Below are 17,986 nucleotides of genomic sequence, written 5' to 3'. Positions count from 1 at the left end.
ACCACCACACCCGACTAATTTTGTATTTTGAATAGAAATGGGGTTTCTCCATGTTGGTCAGTCTGGTCTCAAACTCCCGACCTCAGGTGATCCGCCTGCCTCTCAGTCTCCCGAAGTGCTGGGATTACAGGCGTGAGCCACCACACCTGGCCTTTGGAAGCTTTTTCTAATGTCCAGTGGGACTGCTGCTGTAAGCTCCCTTTCACGCATGTCTGCAAGGAGAATGCAGCAGGAAAGCCTAGTACCAGCATATTTTATCTCCTTGCTTGTTTTTGCACTGGCCATGACCACACTGAGGATCAAGACTGGGTCTGATTCAGCCCTGTATCCTCAGCACTTGGCTCAGTGCCTGGGCCATAGTATCCTCACATTTAATGGCTGGTGGATGGCCAAGGAAATGAGTGATGGATGGATGGGTGGGTGGCTGGAAAGTCTCAGCATTAGGGTGTTGGAAAAAAAATTCACCAGAGCACTTTAGTGGTGTGGCTGGTCAGGGCACTGATGTGGCAACGCTGGAAAAGACGACCTACTGCCCTTTCATTGAGCCCCCTCCTGCCTGCATGCTGCGTGTCTACACTGGACCAAAGGCACCAAAGAATCAGCCTCTGGGTAGGATGACATCCCAAGGTTGCAACTGGCAAACCCTAGAATGTGGCTAACTCTAGATATAGGACAATAATCGCAAGTGAAAACACAATAACAAATACATGGCAAGAGCAAGAAAATAAAAGAGAGAAGAAACCTTTAGACTAAAAAAGACTAAAGAGACATAGCAACCAAACCCCATACGTGGATTTTGCTTACAACCAACCATTTTTTTAAAATTATAATAAAATCAGAAAAATCTAAACAGTGGATGGTATTATACTAATAAATTATTTTAATTTTGTAGATGCACGTACGGCATTGTATGTTTTCAATTTTTATCTTTCAGAGCTACCTACTGAAATATTTACAAGTGAAATGATGTGGGATGTGGGATTTGATTCAAAATGATCCTTTATGTATGAAGAGTGGGGCATGGAGAACGCATGAAGATACAGATAAAATAAACGTGTCTATGGGTTAATACATGCTGTAGCTGGGTACATGGTGGTTTATTATGCTATTCTTTCTAGTTTTGTGTGCATCTGAAATTTTTCGTAATAAATTCTTTTTAGAAAACTCATGAACCGTTCTGATTTCTGGAGATGCCTTGGTGCGAATGACCATATAATCCTTCTTTGAAGGTGAGGGCTGGAGAAGAAGTCCTGTTGAGGGAGATGGGGAGAGGAGCGGAGGGAGGAGGAGCACCGAAGCACCGAGTTAGCTGCCTCACTGCTTAGCTCCAGGTGGGCCACCATTTTTGATCTCCTACAACATGCCAGCCACAGCCCTGAGCACTCTCCACTCCATCATCTCAATTCATCCTGTGGGGAAGGTGTTATCATCTTCACAGAGGAGAAAGCTGAGGGTCAGGGAGGTCCCATTGCTTGTCCCAAATCACAGAGCTCAAAAGTGTCCAAGTTCTGCTGGTGGGGGAAGGGCAGTGAAGCAGGGGGACAACAACACAACCAAAAAGTGCAACAGGAAAATGAAGGAGAAAACCAGGAAAATAAAGACACGGGTTCCATGAACAGTGAAACCAACCCGGAAAGCAGTAGAGGCCATCCCAGCAGACAATTGAGCAATAGACCTGAAGAAGTGAGAGTGGATTGGAGCAGGAGAATGAAACATCCTGAAAGAGAGGTCGCTGGAACTCTTGAAGCAACACCAGATTGTATACAGCAGTTAGCAAACTTTGATGTTGTAGGTTTTTTGTTTGTTTGTTTTGTTTTGTTTTTGTTTTTGTTTTTGAGACGGAGTCTCTCTCTGTTGCCCAGGCTGGAGTGCAGTGGTTCGATCTCAGCTCACTGCAACCTCTGCCTCCCAGATTCAAGCAATCCTCCTCCCTCAGCCTTTCAAGAAGCTGGGATCACAGGCACCCACCACCACACCAGGCTAATTTTTGTATTTTTGTAGAGACGGGGTTTAGCCATGTTGGTCAGGCTGATCTCAGACTCCTGACCTCAAGTGATCTCCCTGCCTCAGCCTCCCAAATTGCTGGGATTACAGAGGTGAGCCACCATGCTCAGCCTGGGGAAACTGTTTGAACACATGAATCAATGAATCAATAAAGGCTAATTTTAGTAGTATATTAAACATTCTTAAAACTCAATGAAATATAGACCAATAGTTCAATGGAAAATTGGGCAAAGAACATGGACAAACAAAAGAAAAGGACAACGTCTTAAAAATATATGAAAAGATGCTTATTCTTACACATAAGAGAAATGCTAATTAAACTACAGTGAGACACTATGAGATGTGGAAGAACTAAAATGCTGAATAATATCCCTGTTGGCAATGGTGTGGGGCCAAAGGCATCCCTATAAACTGTTGTAGGGATTGTAAATTAGGACAACCTCCATGGAAGACCATCTGCTGTAATTGAAAATGCATACAAGACTGGACATGGTGGCTCATTCCTGTAATCCCAACACTTTGGGAGGCCAAGGTGGGAGGATCACTTGGGTTCAGGAGTTTCAGACCAGACTGGTCAACATAAGGAGACCCTATTTAAAAAAAAGACAAAACCAAAAAAAAAACTTATTATACCTTGACTATGGAGGGGGTCTAGAGAAAAAAAAAATGCATACACACTTTCATGTAAAAGTTCCACTCATAGGAATTTACCCCACATGACTCAAATATGTATTATCTATCATCTATCTAATTATTATATAATGTAAATGCTGCTTGTTAATTTTTAAAAGTTTTTTTTTTTTTTTTGAGATAAGGTCTCACTCTGTCACCCAGGCTGGAGTGCAGTGGCTCAATCACAGTTCACTGCAGCCTTGAACACCTGGGCACAAGTGATCCTCCCAAAGTGCTGGAATTACAGGCATGAGCCATTGTGCACAGCCTGTGAATAATGTTGCTATAAACATTTTTTAAGCCTTAAAGTATCTCTAAGCTTTAGTTATTGATTGAGATTAATTCAGATGTGATAAAATTCACCCCTTTAAAGTACACAATCCAGTGGGTTTTAGTGGATCTATAGACGGGGTAACCATCACTGTTAGCTAATTTCAGGACATTTTCATAACCCCAAAAAGAAACCCTGTGCCCATTAGTAGTCACACCCCATAGCCCCTTTCCCCAGCTGCTGGCAGCTACTAATCTGCTTTCTGTCTTTATGGACTTACCTATTCTGGGCATTTCATATAAATGAAATAATACAACATGTAGCCTTTGTGTCTGGATTGTTTCACTTAACATAATGCTTTCAAGGTTCTTATGTCGTAGCATGCATCAGTACCTCATTCCATTTTAATGCTGAATAATATTCCATTGTATGGACATGCCACATTTTCTTTATCCATTCATCAGTTGGTAGACCTTTGGGTTATTTTCACTTTTTGGCTATTACGAATAATGTTGATATAAACATTTTATTAACATGTTCTTTCAATTTTCTTGAATATACACCTAGGAATAGAATTTGTGGGTCATATGGTAACTCTACATCTAACCTTTTATTTTATTTTATTTTATTTTATTTTATTTTATTTTATTTTGAGATGGAGTTTCGCTCTTGTTGGCCAGGCTGGAATGCAATGGCGCAATCTTGGCTCACTGCAACCTCCACCTCCCGGGTTCAAACGATTCTCCTGTCTCAGCCTCCCGAGTAGCTGAGATTACAGGCACATGCCACCACGACCAGCTAATTTTTGTATTTTTAGTAGAGACGGGGTTTTCTCATATTGATCAGGCTGGTCTTGAACTCCTGACCTCAGGTGATCCTCCCACCTTGGCCTCCCAAAGTGCTGGGATTGTAGGCGTGAGCCACCGCGCCTGGCCTCTTTTTTGTTTTTGTCTTTTTTTTTTGAGACAAGAGTTTCCCTCTTGTTGCCCAGGCAAGAGTGCAATGTCACAATCTCCACTCACAGCAACCTTCACCTCCCGGGTTCAAGCAATTCTCCTGCCTCAGCCTCCTGAGTAGCTAGGATTACAGGCGCCTGACACCACACCCAGCTAATTTTTGTATTTTTAGTAGAGATGGGGTTTCACCATGTTGGCCAGGCTGGTCTCGAACTCCTGACCTCAGATGATCCGCCTGCCTTAGCCTCCCAAAGTGCTGAGATTACAGGTGTGAGCTACCATGCCCAGCCTCTAGATCTAACCTTTTGAGAAACTGCAAAATTGTTTTATTCCTACCAGCAATCTATGAGGGTTTCAATTTTTCCTCATCCTCTCCAACACTTATTATTGTCCATGTTTTTTATTATAGCCATCTTAGTGGGTGTGATGTGGTATTTTATTGCGATTTTGATTTGCATTTCCCTAATGACTAATGATATTGAGCTTCTTTTTAATATGATCAATGCCCATTTGTATATTTGCTTGGGAAAATGTCTATTCAAATCCTTTGCCCATTTAATAATTACGTTGTCTTTTTGACTGTTAAGTTTTAAGAGTTCTTTATATATTCTAGCACTAGAATCTTATCATATAAGATCGTATATGATAGACAAATATTTTCTTCCATTCTGTGTGCCGTCTTTTACTTTCTTGATAATGTTTTTTGAACCACGAAAGTTTTTAATTTGACGAGGTCCAACTTACCTACTTTTTTATTGGTTACTTATGTTCTTATTTTTAAAATTATTTTATATTTTAAAATATTTTTAAAATTATTTTATAATTTTAAAATATTTTTAAAATTATTTTATAATTTTAAAATATTTTTAAAATTATTTTATAATTTTAAAATATTTTTAAATTTTTTTAAAAATATCATATTTTTAAATTTTTTTAAAAATATCATATTTTTAAAATTATTACTTAATCCAAGTTCACAAAGATTTATGCCTATGTTTTCTTCTAAGCATTTAAGTTTTAGCTCTTATATTTAGATCTTTGGTCAATTTTGAGTTAATTTTATACATGTGTTGTGAAGTAGAGGTCCAAATTCATTCTTTTTTTTTTTTTTTTCTGATACAGAGTTTCACTCTTGTTGCCCAGGCTGGTACAGTGGCATGATCTCGGCTCACTGCAACATCCGACTCCCGGGTTCAAGCAATTCTCCTGCCTCAGCTTCCTGAGTAGCTGAGATTACAGGCACCTGCCACGAAACCCAGCTAATTTTTGTATTTTTAGTAGAGACGGGGTTTCACCATGTTGGCCAGGCTGGTCTCGAACTCCTGACCTCAGGTGGTCCTCCCACTTCGGCCTCCCAAATTGTTGGGGTTACAGGCGTGAGCCACCGTTCCCGGCCCCAAATTCATTCTTTTGCTGTTTATTTTAACTTTTAGAATCAACCTGTATACAAAATATGGAAGACTTAATTATAATAGCTTCACTCAGAGATAAAGTGCTCAACCTAAAAATACAGAAGTAAAAGTGCCTCAGTAGCAGTGAGTGCACCTACTGGGCAGATCCTGATTGCTAATACCATTCTTCAGTACGAGCAGTCAGGGCTGCTTGGAGAAATGTTTGATTCTAGGACTGGGGTCAGAATATATAAGATGAGCCTGGAGCATCTTGTAGTGCCAGAAAGTAAGGAAGTGCTCAAATTTGTGCAACAACTTTGTTGGGGATATGTCAAAGGGATACAGGAAGAGTCCATTGAAAGAGGTAACAGTAACCATAGCTGGAACAATGTGAGCAACAAAATACATAGCATTTTATTATAACCCAAAGTGTAAAATAAATGTCTCTGAGTCCATACTGATATAAATAAATTACTGAATAAATAAATGAATGGGGGAGAAAAGATAAATATCCTATGCTAAAGAATTCTGGCCAGGCGCAGTGGCTCATGCCTGTAATCCCAGCACTTTGGGAGGCTGAGGCAGGTGGATCACCTGAGGTCGGGAGTTCGAGACCAGCCTGACCAACATGGAGGAATCCTATCTCTACTAAAAATATAAAATTAGCCGGGCATGGTGGCACATGCCTGTAATCCCAGCTACTCGGGAGGCTGAGGCAGGAAAATCACTTGAACCCAGGAGGCAGAGGTTGCGGTGAGCCGAGATCATGCCATTGCACACTAGCCTGGCAAAGAGTGAAACTCTGTCTCAAAAAAAAAAAAAAAAAAAAAGAGAGAATTCCAAATAAATTATGCAGATATTCCACCCTAAAAAACAGACAGCATAATTACCCCACTCCTTAAGCATGGGTTGTGCATAGTAACTTCCTTTTAAGGAATACAATACTGAAAGAAAGGAAAATACATGTGTATACACACATTTACAAAACAATTTTAATGTCAGAGCAGGGAATTCAAGTTAAATCTTTTTATAGTGCCAAAAATATAGACTTTGGAAGCTAGATAGATCAGGGCTCTAATTTTCACTCTTTGTTAACCAGAATTCTAGGCAGATTATTTAATATCTACATACTTCATTTAATCCCCACTGTAAGCTCTCCTGTACTATAAGCTCCTTTTGTGTGTTTGGTTCACTGATGCATCATCAGTACCTAGAACAGTGTCTGAGAGAAAGTGCCTTATGAATATGTGTTAAAAGAACCATTCTCCGAACCTGAGTCTGAGTTTCCTCATCTGTCAGGTGGGTATAAAAATAATACCTTCCTTGCATGGTTGTTAGCAAGACTCAATGAAATCCTATGTGCAAAAGCACCTCCTGAACTCCACAGTTTTATGTATCTTTAAACTTTAAGAGGAGCTGAAGAGGATAAGGATTCAGCTAGGTAGGTGCTTTTTTTTTTTTTTTTTTTTTTTTGACAGAGTCTCCCTGTTGTCACCCAGGCTGGAGTACAATGGTGCGATCCCGGCTCACTGCAACCTCCGCCTCCCAAGTTCCAGCAATTCTCCTGCCTCAGCCTCCTGAGTAGCTGGGATTACAGGCGCATGCCACCACAGCCGGCTAATTTTTGTATTTTTAGTAGAGACGGGGTTTCACAATGTTGGCCAGGCTGGTCTTGAACTCCTGACCTCAGGTGATCCACCTGCCTCGGCCTCCCAAAGTGCTGGGATTACAGGCATGAGCCACCGCCCCCGGCCTCTAAGCCTCACTTTCTTACCCAATCTATAGAGATAGTCCATAGTCATGCCTGCCTCCCAGAGTTGGGATAAGAATCTCTTAATGAGAGCTTTTGTAAATATACACCACCCCCCTCCACTGCTTCAATACTCACACCCTACCCTCTTGGCCATGCAGCAGTCTCATGCAGTGATCCACCTGCCTCGACTTCCCAAAGTGTTGGGATTACAGGTGTGAGCCACCGTGTCTGGCTGGTAGGTGGATTCTTATGCCTTCTGAAGTTACATTCATTTGGCAACTCCTTAGGATATGGTTTTTCTCTCTAAATATTTTTGGACAGAACCAATTTACTTACCTATTATATTGGTTTTCCATTGCAGCATAACAAATTACCACAAATGAAGCAGCTTAAAACAACGTCCTTACTATTTTCTGAATTGGAAGTCCAAGATCAGGAATCCAGGTGTGATTTAACTGAGTTCCCTTCTCAGGATCCCAGAGGGCTAAAATCAAGGTGCTGTCTGAGTTGCATTATTTTCAGGCTAGACTAGGAGAGGAACTGCTTCTAAATTTCCTCAGGTTTTTGAAAGAATTCACTTCTTTGTAGCTGTAGAATTTATGGCAGCTTGCTTCTTTAAAGTCAGCAGCAGAAGAAAGGGGGGGTGTGGAGAGAGACAGAGAGAGAGAGAAAGGACCCTTACTGTCTGCTGCTTGGAATCTCTGACTTTCGGGAATGCCTGAGCTCTTTATAAAGGACTCCTCTGATTGGGTCAGGCCCACCCAGGATAATCTGCCTTTTGATTAATTCAAAGTCAACTGATTAGGGCCTTAATAACATCTGCAAACTCCTGTTACTTTTGCTATACAATATAATGTTATATTATATTATATTACAGTAGTGATATCCCATAACCTCTGCCATATTCTATGTTGGAAGCAGGTCACAGGTCGCACCCATACCCAAAGGCATAACACCAGAGGGAAGAGATCATGGGGACCATTTTTGAATTGTAGCTGCACCTATTGTATCAATAATTATTCTAGCTTCAGTTTGAATTGCTATACTTGCTAATTTACCATGTAATGTGTCAGTGAGAGCCAATAATGTGCTTGAGACCCTCAATTTTTAGATTCCATAGGACAAGTACTAAATGCCTTGGACCTGGGTACAGGAAACATGGTTCTGGTTCTGGCTGCACTGCTAATTCATTGCAGCAATTTAGATAAATTTCTTCTTTTCTCTATGCCTCACTTTCTTTGTTTTTTTTTTTTTTTTGATGGAGTCTCGCTCTGTTGCCCAGGCTAGAGTGCAATGCAGTGATCTTGGCTCACTGCAAACTTCGCCTTCTGGGTTCAAGTGATTCTCCTGCCTCAGCCTCCTGAGTCCTGAGTAGCTGGGACTAGAGGCACACACCACTGTGCTGGGCTATTTTTGTAATCTTTTAGTAGAGATGGGGTTTCACCATGGTGACCAGGCTGGTCTTGAACTCCTGACCTCAGATGATCCACCTGCTTCGGCCTCCCAAAGTGCTGGGATTACAGGCATGAGCCACCACGCCCGGCCTCTAAGCCTCACTTTCTTACCCAATCTATAGAGACAATCCATAGTCATGCCTGCCTCCCAGAGCTGGGATAAGAATCTCTTAGTGAGAGCTTTTGTAAATATACACCACCCCCCTCCACTGCTTCAATACTCACACCCTACTCTCTTGGCCATGCAGCAATCTCATGCAGTGATCCACCTGCCTCAGCCTCCCAAAGTGCTGGGATTACAGGCATGAGCCACCACGCCCAGCCTCTAAGCCTCACTTTCTTACCCAATCTATAGAGATAGTCTATAGTCATGCCTGCCTCCCAGAGTTGGGATAAGAATCTCTTAATGAGAGCTTTTGTAAATATACACCACCCCCCTCCATTGCTTCAATACTCACACCCTACCCTCTTGGCCATGCAGCAATCTCATCTCACATTCCCCATCTTCCGCAGACATACAACAGGGTTCTACAATAATACCCCATCCCTCAAAGCCCTCCAGGACCTCAGCTTTCTCATTTTTTCCACCCAACTGGCCTTCCATCCCTGTGCAGTGAGCATGCCAGCCGTAGGCAATTCCACCTTTGCATTAACACAGGCACATGGATTTCATATGTGGCTGCCTCCTAAGGAAGGCACACCCATTAGGATGGCTGTTATTAAAAACAACAACAGCACAAAAACAACAAAATAACACATGTTGGCAAGGATGTGGTGAAATTTGAACTCTAGTGCATTGCTGGTAGAAATGTGAAAGGGTGAGTCTACTGGGAAAAATAGTCTGGCAGTTCCTTGAAAAATTTTTCCCTCCTAAGGAAGGGAAAAAAGTAAAGAAGGAAAGCATAACCTTCTAAGGGAAGCTGAGCACAATGCACACTGTGTGTCGTTGAAGATAAATTTCTACCCTCCGACGACCACCAAAGCAAGAATAAAGAGCCAAGCTCAACCCATCCAAAGGTGTCATTAGCTTTGACTCCCTCTGGATTATGACGGCCTTTCACGTGGAATGGCATATAACCAGCTCTAATACCTTATCTAAGACTTTGTTCCCACAATCCCATCCATTCACAGTAGGCTGAGGCCTGAGCAGCAGCAGAGACCTTTGAGGTGACTATGGCTTTCTGAGTTTCATCCTTTTATAAAAAATTGTGCTTCCATATACATAACATCAAATTTACCGTTTTAACCATTTTAAGTGTACAATTCAGTGGTACGAAGTACATTCACACTGTTGTGCAACCATCACCATTATCTATTTCCAGAACTTTTCCATCTTCCCCAACTGAAACGCTGTACCCATTAAGCAGTAACTCTGAATAATTCCCCACTCCTCCATCTGGCCTGAAGACCCCATTCTAATTTCTGTCTTAATGAATTTGGCTATTGTTGGTACCTCACGTAAGTGGAATCACACACAGTGTTTGCCCTTTTGTGACTGGCTTATTTCACTTAGCAAAATATCTTCAAGTTTCATCCCTGTCATAGCATGAATAAAAATTGTCTTCCTCTTAAGGCTGAGTAATATTCTATTATGTGTACATACCACATTTTCTTGACCTGTTCACCGGTTGAGGTACATTTGTGTTGCTTCCACCTTTCAGCCCTTGTTTGGAATGTTGGCGTACAAATATCTGTTTGAGTCTCTGCTTTCAAATCTTCTGGCCAGGTACAGTGGCTCACACCTGTAAACCCAGCACTTCAGGAGGCTGAGGCGGATGGATCACTTGAGGTCAGTTTGAGACCAGCCTGGCTAATATAGTGAAACTCTGTCTCTACTAAAAATACAAAAATTAGCCAGTTGTGGTGGCATGTGCCTGTAATCCCAGCTACTACTCGGGAAGCTGAGGAAGGAGAATTGCTTGAACCCAGGAGGCAGAGACTGCAGTGAGCTCGCACCACTGCACTCCAGCCTAGGCAACAGAGTGAGACTTCGTATCAAAAACAAAACAAAACAAAACAAAAACAAAATCTTTTGGAGATATACCTGGAAGTAGAATTACTAGATCATAGGGGAATTCTGAAGTTAATTTTTATTTTTTTTTCTTTTTTTGAGATGGAGTCTGGCTCTGTCGACCAGGCTGGAGTGCAGTGGTGCAATCTCAGCTTACTGCAACCTCCGCCTCCCGGGTTCAAGTGATTCTCCTGCCTCAGCCTCCCGAGTAGCCGGGACTAGAGACACGCACCACCATGCCCAGCTAATTTTTGTATTTTTAGTAAAGACGGGGTTTCACCATGTTGGCCAGAATGGTCTCAACCTCTTGACCTCATGATCCGCCCGCCTCGGACTCCCAAAGTGCTGGGATTATAGGCATGAGCCACCGTGTCCGGCCTGAAGTTAATTTTTCAAGGAACTGCCAGACTATTTTTCCCAGCAGACTCACCCTTTCACATTTCTACCAGCAATGCACTAGAGTTCAAATTTCACCACATCCTTGCCAACATGTGTTATTTTGTTGTTTTTGTGCTGTTGTTGTTTTTAATAACAGCCATACTAATGGGTGTGAAGAGGAATCTCATTGTGGTTTTCTTTACATTTGTATCACTCCTCTTGGCCCAATCAAAATTCAGGGCCAGGTACAGTGGCTCACACTTGTAACCCCAGCACTTCCGGAGACCAAGGTGGGATAATCGCTTGAGTCCAGGAATTTGAAACCAGCCTGGGCAACATAGCAAGATCTTATCTCCAAAAAAAAAAAAAAAAAAAAAAAAGAAGAAGAAGAAGAAAAATGAAATTAAAAAACTTTAGATCCTTCTGCTGTGGCGGAGCTCCTTCTCTGGGGGAAGCTTACCTCCTGGGCTTGTCCGGGTCCTATTAGTGCCTTTACACATCAGGTTATGTCTCATCAGAAGGTCTGTGATTTTGTGAGTAGTCCTCTCCTCCTCTGCTCAGAGACCAAATCCCAGTCTTGTCTCAGATGTCTCAGATAGGAGGCTCCTGTGAGACGTGGAAATACCCCAGCCAGCCTCTCCCCGGACTGCCTCACACAGAGCCAGGTGTCTGTCTGGAGGTGAGGGGGTGCTGGTAGAGGCCAGTTTCAGTGCTCAGCCTCTGAAGGAATGTGAGGGCCTGCAGGCATCACGTCCCCACAGCGCAATGCCCTCTGCTTGCTGTTTTCAACTGGGCTGTCATTATGTCATTTGGAGCCGAGATGGAACACTTGGATGAATTTCCCTCATCCTCTGAGCCCACAAGAATTTATATTGGTCAGAAGTGATGCATTATGGAACCCTGTTTGGGGACACAAAGGCTTCCAGGGTATATTTTTGGTAAATTTGATATATCCTTGATATGTAGTTGCTTAGAAACAGTAATTTGTATAAGGTATACAGTGACTGTATTTTCCATACCTAAAGTCAGAAGCCTACGTCTGGCAAGAATGAGTATAGTTATGAGGACACAGAACATTTGAAATTGGAACTATCCCCAAAAAAGCCTGGAGTTACAGACTCTGTAGAAATGCATGACATGTTAACTAAGCTCACAAACAGAATGTGATTCTGGGTGATTTATTTCTCCATATTCAGTCTTGGTGTTAGAAATGAGCTTCTGCGCACAGCAGGAATTGTCTTTTTAATTTGATTTCTACAACCCAAACAAGACATAAATACATTCTCACTAAAAAAATCAAAACAATGCTAATAAAGCCAAAGTCTTTCTTGACTATTATCCCCAATTCCAGTCCCATTTTATTTTATTTATTTTTTTGAGACAGAGTTTCGCTCTTGTTGCCCATGCTGGAGTGCAATAGCACGATCTCAGCTCACTGCAACCTCTGCCTTCCAGGCTGAAGCGATTCTTGTGCCTCAGCCTCCCAAGTAGCTGGGACTACAGGTGTGTGCCATCACATCCGGCTAAGGTTTTGTATTTTTGGTAGAGATGGGGTTTCACCATGTTGGCCAGGCTGGTCTTGAACTCCTGACCTCAGGTGATTGCCCACCTCTGCCTCCCAAAGTGCTGGGATTACTGGCATGAGTCACTGCACCTGACCTCCAGTCCCATTTTAAAAGTAACTACTGCTATAAATTTAGTGTGTTGTCTTCTCAGGCTTTTTCTACCTATTTACATACGTATACCTATATGTAAACATATTATTTGTTTTTTACATATAAATTATATATTTATATTATATTGCAACTTACTATTTTTGCTTAATATAGAGATTTTTTAAAGTCTGAACATATAGTCTATTACAATTATTACTATCTTATTATTATTGCTATATTAATTATCAATATACTACTTTAATATACTATATCATTTTATGTCTATATTATTTTATTTATTATTTTATAGTATTCCGTGACATGGAGATACTTCAACTGACTTAGCCACTTCCCAGTAGATAGGCATTTAAATTATTCTCAGCTAATCTTTATTATTAGCAATACTGTGATAAAATATTTACTTATGTTACTTAAGAACACATGAAAGTGTTTCTTTAGGATGAATATTCAAAGGTGGTATCCAAAAAGGATTTTGCAGAAAGTCAAGTTACTTTTGAGGATGTGGATTACCGTGGTCCTGACTAAAAGTGAACTGTTTACCTACAAGGAGGACTCCGCTGAATGGAGTTCAGGTTGCAAACTCTAATGCCTATAGGAACCAAGTATTAAACATAAATGGTGGGCCAGTGGGTGTAAGACAGCTAGGTGAATGGCCGACACCTGTGCCCCTGTGTCTGGGGCAGCTTCTACTCAGCTCCAGCCAAATCCTAGCATATGGGAAAGAAGACTTGGTAATGGTATTGACAAATTTTCTATAATTACCTGGATTTTTTTTTTTTTTTTTTTTGAGACAGGGTTTCGCTCTTGTTGCCCAGGCTGGGGTGCAATGGCGCAATCTCAGCTCACTGTAACCTCTGCCTCCAAGCAATTCTCCTGCCTCAGTCTCCCGAGTAGCTGAGATTACAAGCACCCACCACAAAGCCCGGCTAATTTTTGTATTTTTAGTAGAGACGGGGTTTCACCATGTTGGTCAGGCTGGTCTCAAATCCCTGACCTCAGGCAATCCACCCACCTCGGCCTCCCAAAGTGTTGGGATGACAGGCGTGAGCCACCACACCCGGCCTACCTGGATTTTTTAAAATGTGAAAGCTTCTGGTTAATTCAATTTTTTAAAAAAACACAGTGAGGTCAAAAAAACACATCCACAATCCAGATTTGGTCTGTGGGTTGATAGCCAGCATCTGACCTACAGGGAGTGGGTGCTGTGGGAAATGGCCACTCCAGACGTAATTCTGACCAATGCAGACCAATCATCTGGTAAAATGGAAGAGGCAGTAACCTTGGCAGAGAGTGACTGTGTCATCCAGAGAACCAGGGAGAGGCTGCACATGGCTCAAATTCAAGGAGTCAGTGCTCAAGCAGTCATAAAAGGGCTATAGTCTGGTTCCTGGGAGGAAGCCCTGGGAGACAGATTTCAGCTCAGTCCAGAAAATAACCTGGTAACAGGCAGAGCTGCCCAGAGCTTGAAGGGGCTGCCTTAGGCCGAGTGAGTATCCTTTCCTGAGAGTGTGCAGAGGCTGACTTTCCATCTGGAAGAGATATTGAAGCCGAGGTACTGGCCTCAGAAGGGGGCTGGACCAGAGAACAATTAAGTTCTGTTTAGTCTTGAGATCACAATTTAGATTTAACTTGAACTGTTAATTAATGAGAACTTACTGGGTGCAAGAGAAAAGGGACAAAGGGCTTACATTTGTAGACTACGTGCTGAGAGTCACATAGGCTGTGGTGGGCACCTTCACCCACATCATCAGATCCAGCCCTCACTACGATCTCACAAGGCAGGCACATCACACATTTAGCTGATGCAGAAAATGAGACTTAGAGAAGCAAACTGACTTAACTTGCCCAAGGTTTCACAGCCAAAAAGTGAAGATTCTTGAACATTGATCCCTCTGGCCCAAAATCCAGTGCTCTTCCCACTATGGTTCTTTATATTTTGGAAGTCTCTATTTTACTTTTACCTTGTATAAAAGAGTTTAAAATGAACATAACCACCCCATCTAGGTGCATGGTGTCCTATTGCTTATTAAGCTCTTCTATGTTCATGTTCTCATTAGTTTCCTGGGAACTCTGTTGGAAGTCTGAGAATCACCTACCCTCCACTCTGTTATCCGGAGTTTTATTTATTTATTTTTTTAGACGGAGTCTTTTTTTTTCTTCCTTTTTTTGAGACAGAGTCTCGCTCTTTCACCCAGGCTGGAGTGCAGTGGCACGATCTCGGCTCACTGCAAGCTCCGCTTCCCGGGTTCATGCCATTCTCCTGCCTCAGCCTCCCGAGTAGCTGGGACTACAGGGGCCCGCCACCGTGCCCAGCTAATTTTTTTTCTATTTTTAGTAGAGATGTGATTTCACAGTGTTAGCCAGGATGGTCTCGATCTCCTGACCTTGTGATCCGCCTGCCTCGGCCTCCCAAAGTGCTGGGATTACAGGCGTGAACCACCGCGCCTGGCCTAGACGGAGTCTTATTCTGTCACCCAGCCTGGAGTGTGGTGGCCCAATCTCAGCTCACTGCAACTTCTGCCTCCCAAATTCAAGCGATTCTCCTGCCTTAGCCTTCCAAGTAGCTGGGATTACAGGTGTGCACCACCACTCCCAGCTAATTTTTGTATTTTTAGTAGAGACGGCGTTTCATCATGTTGGTCAGGCTAGTCTCAAACTCCTGACCTCAAGTGATCTGCCCACCTCAGCCTCCCAAAGTGCTGGGATTACAGGCATGAGCCACCACACCCAGCTTATCCCAAAACATTTACTCCTCACTGTCAGTCAGCAAAACCAAGGGAACTTCTATATTGGTGCCATTTCTACATCTGGGCAAGAGCAAAGGTCTTCTCACATCACCTTTTAGATACCCTGGCAGTATAAGTGTGACAATTACAATGTTAGTTTCTCGCTTTCAGGGAAATCCCTGCTTTAATTCTGAGAATACTCTATTTCTGCAGATAGAGGAATTCAATCTTTTAGAGAGTTATTTGGTTGCAGTTAACAGAAACTCAATCACATGGGTTTAACAACCAAGGGGTTTCATTTCATTACATGTCAGAAGTCTGGAAGCAGCAACCAGGGATGGAGCAGTGACTGTGAAACCAATAAGAACTCAAGCTTAGCCAGGCATGGTGGCTCACACCTATAATTCCAACACTTTGAGAGGCCAAGGTGGGCAGATTGCTTAAGCCCGGGAGTTCAAGACTAGCCTGGGCAATATGGTGAGACCTCATCTCTACAAAAAATAAAAAAATTAGCCAGGCTTGGTGGCGTGCGCCTGCGATCCCAGCTCCTTGGGAGGCTGAGGTGGGAGGATTGCTAGAGCGTGGGAGGCGGAGGTGGCAGTGAGCCGAGATTGTGCCACTGCACTCCAGCCTGGGCGACATAGTGAGACCCTGTCTCAAAACAAAAACAAAAAAACCCTCAAGCTTCTGCCATCTTCCTTCTCTGCCATACTTAGCATGTGACCCTCTTTCTCAGGCTCAATGGACAGCTGTAGTGCCTCCAGGCATTCATCCTCATTCCAGGCATGAAGCCGAGGAAGGACAAAAGGTAAAAATCATAAGGCAATTGAGCCTGTTACTTTTATCAGAAAAACAAACAATAGATTTCCTGGAAGCCCCACCTACTGTCCTCATAGGCCACCCCTAGCATATGGGTACCTGGGAAACCTACTTTCTCTTAGCTGGGCAAATTGCTGCCCTCAATACTTAGGGTTCTGTTAGTAAGGAAACAAGATTGTAGGCTACATGGATATTGGGCAAACTCCTAATATCTGTCATATTGAACATGTCCTTTTTCTAGATGACAGCATCTTTTTTAGAAAATACTTTTTGAACTTTAGTAATAGCTCAGGGTCATATCAACTTGAAAACTGAGGCAGGCTGGGTGCAGTGGCTCATGCCTGTAATCCCAGCACTTTAGGACGCCAAGATGGAATCATTGCTTGAGGCCAGGAGTTCAAGACCAACCGGGGCAACATAATAAGACCCCGTCTCTATAAAAAACTAGCCAGGCACGGTGATGCACACCTCTAGTCCTACCCCTTTGGGAGGCTGAGGCAGAAGGATTGCTTCAGACCAGGCAATGGAGGCTGCAATGAGCCACAGTCGTGCTTTTGCAGTCCAGCCTGGGCAACAGAGCAAGACCTTGTCAAGACCCTGTCTGTAAAAAATGAAAAAAGAAAAAGAAAGTGAGGCAATCCATGACCTCATCTTGCCAAAAGCTTCTGACCGTAGAGTCCTTGGAATACGGGTGATTGGGGCTTTCAGAGTTGGCCACACTGGTCCATTGCTACATAAGTAAGGAGCTGAGGCTCCAAGAAGCTGTGGGGCTTTCCAGAGACAGTGATGGATGGTATTCCAACCCAGGACTCCTCATCAAGTCCAGTGACCTTTCACCCAGAGCCGTTCTCCTCTCTGAAACAAATCACCTGTGTTTTCTTACTTCTTTATTTTCCATAAATAATCGTTATCGTAAATAAGACACAGATACAGGAAGCCACAGAACTCAAATGGTGGCTTAATGAATTATAATGAGGTGAACTCCACCTAGAGACAAGAAAAGGACTTTATCAAAATCTCCTTCCACTCCCCATTAAAAAAAAATCCTGAGCATTGTTTATGTCACTTCCACATATTTTTTTGTAGTGTTATCATTCATGTATACATTCCAAGATTTGGTTTAGTCTAGCCCATTTAAAAAAGGTGGTGTGTCTTCTAAATGTTTTTAATCTATGCAAACCTCCTCCATCTCCTTCATTTTGTGACAACTCACCAGTTGATGGACCCAGGCTGTTTGACTTGTGGAGGGTCCACAGCCTGGATTTTGCTGATTGTGTAATTTTGGTATAGTTCTTCATGTTCCTCTGTCCTTTGTATTTCCTGGCAATTGACAGCTGGATCTAGACACAGGCTCAGCTTTAATCCCTCTGGCAGGACTATAGGTGGTATTTGCCAAGACTATAAGAGGCACATCACATCTGGTGTTTCTGTTTTTGTGACCTTAGCAGCCATTGATATCTAAGTTTCCTTATAAGGGGAATGCAGAATCTGTAGAGATTAAAAGTGCTTCCTACTTATGTCTCCTGTCTCTCCTTCCTCAAGGAGTATTGGGCCCCTAACCTTCAAAGTTTGGGGATGTGTCTGTGCAAAAGGGTGGGCAGCTGTTTCTCCTCTAGAGATTTCTGAGGCCCCTGCACTCATGAAGTGGGCTTAGGAGGGATGCCCATCTCTTGGTCCTACTCACATCTTAGAGGGGTGAAGTAGGGTTCCGCTGACTCCAGTCATTACTCAGGCGGGAGCACTGCTTACCTCAGGGTCAGGGGTCATGCAAGCTAGACTGTGGGACACACACTAGAAATAGGACAGGCTGTAAACTGTCGGTGGGATCAAAGATAGATGCAGCTGTTCAGTGGGAGTGCCCTGGTACACGCGAGT

General features: G+C 42.8%; 1 long non-coding RNA gene across 2 annotated transcripts in view; it reads left to right on the top strand.

Moving 5' to 3' along the window:
* Window positions 1–17,986, top strand: part of LOC129047979 (uncharacterized) — a 68,491-nt gene that overhangs the window by 11,774 nt on the left and 38,731 nt on the right. For both annotated transcript variants that reach the window (XR_008509930.2, XR_008509929.2), the window contains exon 2: window positions 1,161–1,331. This is a non-coding gene — a long non-coding RNA (uncharacterized LOC129047979). The remainder of the gene's footprint in view (window positions 1–1,160; window positions 1,332–17,986) is intronic.

The sequence above is a fragment of the Pongo abelii genome, chromosome 13, assembly GCF_028885655.2.
Source record: "Pongo abelii isolate AG06213 chromosome 13, NHGRI_mPonAbe1-v2.0_pri, whole genome shotgun sequence".
NCBI lineage: Eukaryota > Metazoa > Chordata > Mammalia > Primates > Hominidae > Pongo > Pongo abelii.
Note: the sequence above shows the minus strand (reverse complement) of the source record. Positions and strands in the feature narration are given on the sequence as shown.